Raw genomic sequence first — 8,404 nt, forward strand, 5'->3', positions numbered from 1 at the left:
TTCGAAGTTGGCTGGTAAAGGACAAATATGATGGGATTGCAATAGCTAATATGTTTAAAACAGAATTCTCTTTGTATAAATAGGGTTGTCTGTTTTTTTTTTATATATAATGTACACGTATTGTTGTCCTTTTACAATGTTACAATGTACATGTAAATGTTGTGAATAAAGGATTAAAAAAAAAAAAAAACTTTAGTTCAGGGTTTCCTTACCTTCTTTTGAACTGAGCCACCAGGACACCCTGAAATCCAGTGATGACGGCCATCTTACTTGTCAACTGTAGGGGAGAGAATAAAGATTATAGTGAACTGTAACAGTTAGTTACATGTAACAATGAGTGATTATAGCACTTTATACCTGTAGCTACAGTCAAAAACATTTTACATGACTTTTGCATTGATTAAAGGATATAGGATGGGCACATTTCAAAGGACATTCATATGGAGAGCTTGCCACAGAAAAATGGCCCTTTGAGCTGCCCGGCACTATGCTTCAGGGATGTTTGTAAATTTGGCATGAAATGCACACTCAAGCATTGATCCAGCTACATGTAGCTGGGAACATCCCAAAGCAGACCGCAGTGGACTTCATCACAATGTTATGGTTGGCCGTCAAATGTCTCATTTTTTGTGTCCTAAGTGTGGTCGGGACTGCCATGCAAAGACAGGGATGATAAGCCACACCAGATGCTGCCCACGGCCACAACACCAGTATAGTGCTGCCATTATCTTTCAAGATAGAAGGATGCCTGCTATGTGTTAAATGATATATTTTGATACAGACCTCCTCCTCCAGCGTTGTCTTGAGTGTGGTGAAGGCCTGAGATGACTGGTCCTGGAGCTGAGCTGACCAGGACTGGGACACAGTCATGGTGACAGAGGAGGACACACTCACTGTACAAGGAAAAATTACAAGAAATTACTCTTTAATTGATATTTTCAATTCCTGGCATAGTAATACTGTTTTGGGTGGCTGAGTGCTGATCTTTCTGTGTCCAGACACAGCGGATTGACAGCACATGGGTGCAGGAAGATAGACAGGCAGAATGTTTAGACGTACTGGAAATGGGGTAAAGTTTAAGGCCATGAAAACATAATATAGAATATATATACACTTCTTGGAAGTCTGAAATCTACGAGTCCTTGTGAAATAATGTGATGAAATCTGCTTGCATTATTTGTATTGTTGAAAGTCAGTCAGTGGGATATGTTCATCTTTATAATGAAAGCATCAGGTTACAGCTTATTGAAAAGTTCACATAAGTTTAAGAATTGTTTTCATTACATTGCATTTCATTTCATTTTATCTCATACTATTCATATCTGAGATTCAAAGATCTGACTGAGACAAAATTTGACCGTGAAGTGCCAACAACAGGCTTGTACGTAGGATATGACAACACACAACTGGCAACTCCAATGTGAATCAGATATAATATGTAGATGAAATCAAAGTACATCTAATTGTACATTCCATCAGAACAACTAAGATTTGTTGGCCTGTTTTCAATTCAACATAGGTACCATCTTTGGTGACTACAGCAGATGTTGAGTTCACAGCAAGTCCTGATATTTCTCCAGATGACACAGCCTGGGCAAACGATGTTTGGACATTCTTTGCTGAGTAGGATGCAACAACCAGACGAGTAACCACAGTGACAGTGTTGGTAGAACTGAAAAAAATCAAATGAATTCTTTGTCAGAGGCAAAAGTGGCTTCTTCAATGGTTCAGGCTCAAATGAGGAGGATACAAAAAGTTTGCACTAGTTTTAGTAAACATAAAAGAAAGTGGAAAAGAAGTGTTTGAACTGACCTTTGTTTAAACTCCACCACAACAACTCGCTGGAAACCTAAAGTGTTTCCTAACTGCACACTTAGCTGTGAAAATAAGCACAAAACATTAATTAAAGAACAGGGATTGAAACTTTACCTTTATTGATACGTTATGACAAAAAGAGCTAAATATTAGATACATTGTACAACACTAAGTACAATGATTATCATCATTATTAGTATCATATCAAGTCCATCTTTGAGAGATACAATTACTAGGATATTAAAGACAACAGATTATGCAAGAAACTCAATATTGATAGACTTCTTATTTGTTTTATAAATATTGATAGACGTGTAAAGAAGGTGTATGTAAAAAAGTTTAACGTATCTTTAAATAAGTACTTAAGTACTGTACTTACTGCCTCCTGTACTGATTCTGCAAGTGTTATGTAGGCCTGTGATGATGTATTCACAAGGTCAGCTGACCAGGTCTGGGTCAAGGTCATCTGAGCAGTCTGGGAAACCGTCACTTAGAAAAAAAGCAACAAAGGTGTCCTTGTTCTTTAGCTATTGAAATGAGACATTACCAACGAACCAAATAAAACTTTGTAAAATATTAGACCGGGTTTTATAAATGTCATTGGTGTTACCAATGCCTAACACTAAATTTCATGTTATGTTTGCTTACACCAAAGATATTCAGTAGTGGATCAACAAAGTAGGTAGTTTACAACATGACATTTTATTATCTGATTAGCTGAAAAATCAAAGAAATACAATTTGTCATTTTTGACACCTTTTACTACATCCGCACTGTGAAAAACATATTTTGACCTCATCTAATGACAACATGAAAATGATATTACTAACTGCTTGTTTAATCTTTCTCTCTACTAAGTATCCTTTCACAGAGTCTAGTACCTAACACGTCAAAGAAGGTAAGACATTCAGGCAATGAGATACACAAGGAAATTGTTCCTCAAGCAACTGTCCGATATTCAAAGTAGAATAAACAACTTTTCATTAGTGACAGACAACTTGCTTCTCTTACCATCCTTTTTGATGACAGCAGAAGTGTTGACCACAGCCAGTCCCCCGAGGTTCCCTGTCTGGACCTGTGTAATCACCGACTGCTGGGCTGCTTTTATTGCATAGTCTGTAGCTGCAAGCCTCAGAACAACTTCAACCTGACCAGATTTCCTATGATAGTACATAGCACAGACTTCAATACATGTAACAAGTTAAACTTTTCTTAAGCCATGATCTAAATGATTTACATGTCCACTGACATTGTCTATTGAAATTTTTACTTGATAAACACCTTAAAACTTCATCTCTACTCTTTGCATTGATCCAAGATGTATTCTTTATCCGGTCGGTTCAAACTCCATTGGTTACATGAATGAATGAAAGACCTTAAATTTTGTATCATACTACTTCTGCCAGAGCTACATTCTAAGTCTTATGTGTATACTGGTATGCACAGGTTCAACTTCTTCTCACTTCTTAAGACAGCTGTATGTCTAAGAACAGAATCTGATGGACATTATTTTTGTGTAACTTACATGCATGTACTTACGTTCTCTTAAATTGGTCTGCTTTGACAGCCTGAGCCCCTACTGTCTTCAACAACGTCTGGGAAATCTAGGATAGAAGAAGGAAAAAAAGGAAAATTACAATACTCAATCATTGGAGCATTTCGATTTTTTTAAATTTACAAATATAGTACCAATTCTTGCATTATTATCTTTTTTGTCAGGATAAGGCCACACCGATTTAATTTTATGGATTACATCCTTAAAAACCATAAAACTATTGCGCGCGGGCGAATAAAAAAATCCGGCCAAAAATAAAAATGCTACTAAACCACAGGAATACAAAGCAGGTATTGTGAATGCGCGGCAATACATAGCGACGTATACGACAAGCCGGTACATATGCTGGCTTTATGCGGAATTTATGAATCAGCATTGTACGTATTTACTGAGTTATTGAGTCGTGGAGCTTCAGTAGCCTGGGTGCCATCCTCCACAGTTACCAACGGCTCTGTATTGTCGCTAACTACCATGGACTACCCAAGCCTAGAGCCAGGCCATAGCCTTGGCGGACGTGGTCTTTTTTTTTTTTTGAGAACAGGCGAAAATCAATGTGCGCGCGGGTGTCATCCATAAAATTAAGTCGGTGTGGCCTAATCTATGGATTCCAAAGAACTATCACTGGCAAGAAAAGAATGCTACTAGTCATACTTACCACTTCTTCAATCTGGATCTTTAACTGTTGGTAAGTTTGAGATGTCACGTTCAACAGGTCAGCTGACCAGGACTGGGCAATCGTCATGGAAACCGAGGCAGATGCAACCACTGAGAAAAATATTACAAATACAGAACTTTATTGCACGACACACCTCTAGGAACTGTTTTAGGTTTTCATGGATATATTGGAACTGTACATGTGGAGATGATTGTATGATGTAATTTAATCGGGTCTACACCACTTCCTGAATTCCACATACATTGTATACCGCCCACTCACTTCAGGCTCCCTATCAATCAGCTGTCACCACCCACCCACCATGCAACTGAAGCAATTTACAAGGAAGAAACCAATGGGTAGTAATAACTATTATAATCCTGATTTGCAAGCAGGGCTCAAAATTATAGCTGGTCCATTGGCCACTGAGCACTAAAATTTAGGCAGGAACAACTAAAAAGACACTTTGGACAAAAGAAAAATAATCAAAATCAGAATTTCAGCCCTTCTTTTATTTATCGGGAATATGTCCCGACTTTTGGATTCGGAAAAGTCCCCCCAAATTTCCTGTCTACAGTGCGCCTGGGAGTGAACAGAAGCAAACTAAAGTTGACTTCAAGTTGAAGTCATACGATACTTCCAAGAAAACAGATTGGGACAATTAATGCTCACTTTGGGACAATTGAATTTTATTTTTGGGACAGTGCTGGGACAGTAGGAATAAAAGTTAATTTTAAGGCCTGGCATATGTACCATCCTTTGTCACAGTTGCGGATCCTGGTACAACAGAAATCCCTCCGATCTGACCGGCTGAAACTGACTCTTGGTACAGCATCTGGACTTGCTTGGCTGCGTAGGACGCCATCACCATACGCATGACCACAACTGTGTTGGTGGTGCTGAAGAAAACAACAAAACACAACACAGCTCTCAGGAATTGAATGCATATTGATGATACAAAGGGATTAAAAATGTTGGTGGATACCAATGTGAAAACATGCCAAATGATTTTAAAAGAATACTATTTAATAATAGTGAAATTTTATTTATCTTTGGAGGAATGAATTGAAAGAAAAAACCTACCTGTTCTGAAACTCCACAACCACCACTCTTTGGAAGCCTAAGGTATTCCCCATCTGAACACTGATCTGGGAATTTCAACAAGCTTCATCAGATTTACTCAACATACACATATCAACAAGTTATTAGAATTGATGATGTTACCACGTTCATACTAGTATTAATTTTTGTTCTAAAACTGGTAAGAAATCTCATCATTTTTTAAGATTCATTCAATGTGACAACAATTTTATTAACTTAAGAATACATAAGAGGCATAACTTATTAACCTTTTGTTGCGAGGAGCAAATTAATAAATATTTCCAACTTACTGCTTCCTGTAGCTTTGTTTTCAGAGCGATGGAAACAGCAGAGTTCTTGTTGACAAGGTCAACTGAAAAAGTCTGGCTCAAGGTCATCTGAGCTGTCTGTGACACCACCACTGTGGGGAAAATGTGGAATACAAACTGTTTCTTCAAAGCTGAAAGGTAGGACTGCACCAAATGACAAGCTAGTCAATTATAGACTAAATACTTTGCGATTTAAATTAAATGTTCCCTACAGAAATTGATGTGGTGCCAAACTAGAACCAAGTATACTCCAGAGGTCCATATAGAGGTTCTGTCCTTGGTGCTGAACACAGCTGCTTATCAGGTTTCAACAAACTTACAATAAGCTTGTTGGCAGAACGTACTGTGCCTGTGTGAAACCCATAATGTATTGTTCATAGCACTTGTTCATGGCAGAATGTCTTGTTTAAGGTTGTATTCGAGTATTGAAGGATGACATCCCATCTATAGCTTCCAACACGCCTGTTTCGAGTGGAACATTTAGTTCGAACGCGCCGCTCCGCGCCTAACCTCATTTGCATATATGGGAAAATTAAACTTCTCATTTGCATATATGGGAAAATACCGTGCTCCCGCTAGCGCACTGTGACTTTTGGCCTTTGACACCACAAATCATGACGTATAGTCACATGCAACCATTTGCAATGGGAACAACGTTGCTACAGGGTAGCGAACAGAGTCTTGCGAGAATTGGTTGAGTCTTTAGCACCTCTAAGCCGCGAGAATGCAGAAATTACAAAGAAAACTGGCTGGTCTCTCTTCGGATGTGTATTAAAGAGCCAACGTAAGTAACGTTTACTTCTTGATATTTCAGTATGACTACAAGTTTTTCAGGAGCAAACTCTGGTGGTTTTCAAACCACAAATTATGTGTCTCTTAGAGCTGGAAAACTGGCGTTAGCCTGACACTTTCTTATTAGCAATATGGGGCGTCAAATGTTTCGATGCATGTTACACCATATTTACACGTTCGACTCATTAGCATCGGCAGTGTGTTCACACGTGTTACATAACTGTTGTTTGGGTTGCATGTATTTCCATACCTGTTCAAAAACTCCACTGCACTTGTTTCCTCAATTTTCCTTGTTTTGGGCCGACATAAGCATGGGACAGATCGGTTGCATTGGTGCATATAAAAGGAAAATAGCCCCCCTCCCCAAGTAGTATCACTCATGTACTAGTATATAATTTTGTGAATGTTTTCTTAACTTAGACTAGTTAAAGGGAACTCTGTACTGCTGTTGCCAATATTAACGAGGGAGACTTCAGTTTGCAAAACGTGAGTAAATGCCAATTTTACACATGTAAAATTATAATATATATAGTAGTTCTTTACAGTGTGCATCATACAGCAATAGTCAGTACAGTTGAGCAAAACAATTGTCCATGCTTTGTTTTGGTACTGCTGCATGAAAAGATCTAACTATAAATTCTACCTGTCAACTGTTTACATTTGTAACCATTAAGTGCTATTGTGTTCACAGAAATGCCACAAGTACATGTATATGATACTTAGTAATGCTAAACATTGTTTCTACTCCGTAATTTGTTAACATCATTTCTAGATAACTACATTTGTACATTTCTCATTCTTTTCTTTGGTGCAGGCACACCATCCTGTCTCCCTGGATGCACCTGTAGCAGATGGGTTTCCAGTGTGGACTTGAGCCGTCTCACCGCATCCGGGATGGAGCTGGTTGATCGGTTGATCCGATTGAAAACGGCATGGACCTGTTCCACCCCTTGCTCCCCATGAAAACCCAACCCAACCCCCCAACACCATATCCAGGGTATGACATGTTCTTCCAAGAGGTGCATCTTGACGGATACAGACGAGGTAGGGAACAGCTCTCTGTACTTGGCCAGGAAGTGCTTGATACTGCAGTCTGTAACATAAAAAGAATGGTATTGATTGATTATGTATTGATTTACTATGAAAAACATTATGATGTCAATTGCATATCCAAAATAACTTTTAATGTTGGTAGTAGATCAAAATGGGTTGATGACTAAGAACCCACCTAGATTGGATATCTCCTCATTAGTCATGCTGTTTGTGTGGGAGTACCCTTTATGGCACTTTGCAAATGCCTTGAAGATTGTCTCATACTTCACCCTGATGTCATTAGACCTTGTAACCAGGTCAAGCGGAAAAGCCTCAAACTGGGTCACAATTTCCTCTGCCGCCTGCTTGGCAGCAGACGTCAAGTCTTCGATGGCTTGTTCCTGTACATAAAACAAGGTCGATGTCTGATATTGGGATTTTCTTATACACAACCAAACTTGTCTCACCTTGCTTACATTTTGATGTCTATCAGACACCTTCCTCAGAGCTTCTGGCTTCTGACTGGTGTTCTAGTTCTCGCCTATGTAGCCAATGTAGGTGGCGCTTTTGCAGCGAGAACCGTTTGTACCCCCCCTCGTCACGGCTCATCAGAGAAGACAAGAATTACGTTGGATCAAAGAAGTGGTCTGGATAAGGAAGTCAACCCCAGTGATGAACCTGGACGAGGGGATGGGGGTACATCTATAGCCATGTTTTGGGACCGTGTTCTCGCCGAAAAAGCTGAAGGTGTCTGATATACATTGAAACGTAACTACTGGTTATCTTCCTGGCTGTCTCTACTTCTTTCACCCTTCTCCTTACTGTTGTAGGGGTCACATCTGTTGTCGCTTTCCTAGCCTTCGTCAACTTGCGAAGGATTATTGGCTGCGTATTGAATAATACATGTATATTTTAGTTGCTGGTATTGTGATATCCTGCAACAAACAAGTGTATATATATTTATATCATACCCGGACCGCTATAATCTTTGATAACTGCATTCCGGAACTTTACGGCCCAGCCCGGAATACTGTACTGTGTATGATGCAGTTTTAATTGCTGATACTGTGGTATACTGTACTGTGTATGATGCAGTTTTAATTGCTGATACTGTGGTATACTGTACTGTGTATGATGCAGATTTAA

General features: G+C 39.1%; 1 protein-coding gene and 1 long non-coding RNA gene across 2 annotated transcripts in view; one reads left to right on the top strand and one right to left on the bottom strand.

Moving 5' to 3' along the window:
• The window catches only part of LOC109469964, a 112,423-nt gene that overhangs the window by 34,771 nt on the left and 69,248 nt on the right, over window positions 1–8,404 (bottom strand). The gene's annotated exons all lie outside the window — the stretch shown is intronic.
• The window catches only part of LOC109469972, a 4,395-nt gene continuing 1,932 nt past the window's right edge, over window positions 5,942–8,404 (top strand). Inside the window, exons 1-3 of the long non-coding RNA XR_002140226.1 lie at window positions 5,942–6,218; window positions 6,647–6,712; window positions 7,041–7,270. This is a non-coding gene — a long non-coding RNA (uncharacterized LOC109469972). The remainder of the gene's footprint in view (window positions 6,219–6,646; window positions 6,713–7,040; window positions 7,271–8,404) is intronic.

Source organism: Branchiostoma belcheri, unplaced genomic scaffold (genome assembly GCF_001625305.1).
Source record: "Branchiostoma belcheri isolate BF01 breed outbred unplaced genomic scaffold, Haploidv18h27 scaffold213, whole genome shotgun sequence".
NCBI lineage: Eukaryota > Metazoa > Chordata > Leptocardii > Amphioxiformes > Branchiostomatidae > Branchiostoma > Branchiostoma belcheri.